Genomic DNA, 358 nt, shown 5'->3' on the forward strand with positions numbered 1-358 from the left:
GGATGAGGATGGAGGTTTGGGATAAGGATAAGGATGGAGGTTTGGGATGAGGATGAGGATGGAGGTTTGGGATAAGGATAAAAGGCACAAGATGATGATGAGGATGAGGATGGAGGTTTGGGATGAGGATGAGGATAGAGATTTGGGATGAGGATGAGGATGAGGATGGAGGTTTGAAAGGAGGATGAAGGCACAAGACGAGGATGAGGATGGAGGTGTGGGATGAGGATAAAAGGCACAAAATGATGATGAGGATGAGGATGGAGGTGTAGGAGAAAGATGAGGATGGAGGTGTGGGATGAGGATGAAGGCACAGATGAGGATGAAGGCACAAGATGACTATGATGAGGATGAAGGC

At 47.8% G+C, this 358-nt stretch overlaps 1 protein-coding gene across 1 annotated transcript in view; it reads right to left on the reverse strand.

The window, feature by feature from the left end:
- Positions 1 to 358, reverse strand: part of LOC122190922 (rho guanine nucleotide exchange factor 17-like) — a 14,510-nt gene that overhangs the window by 13,721 nt on the left and 431 nt on the right. The window lies entirely within an intron of this gene.

This window comes from Lagopus leucura, unplaced genomic scaffold, assembly GCF_019238085.1.
Source record: "Lagopus leucura isolate 7727_CA_CO unplaced genomic scaffold, USGS_WTPT01 177-6_obj-0_obj, whole genome shotgun sequence".
In the NCBI taxonomy this organism is placed as follows: domain Eukaryota; kingdom Metazoa; phylum Chordata; class Aves; order Galliformes; family Phasianidae; genus Lagopus; species Lagopus leucura.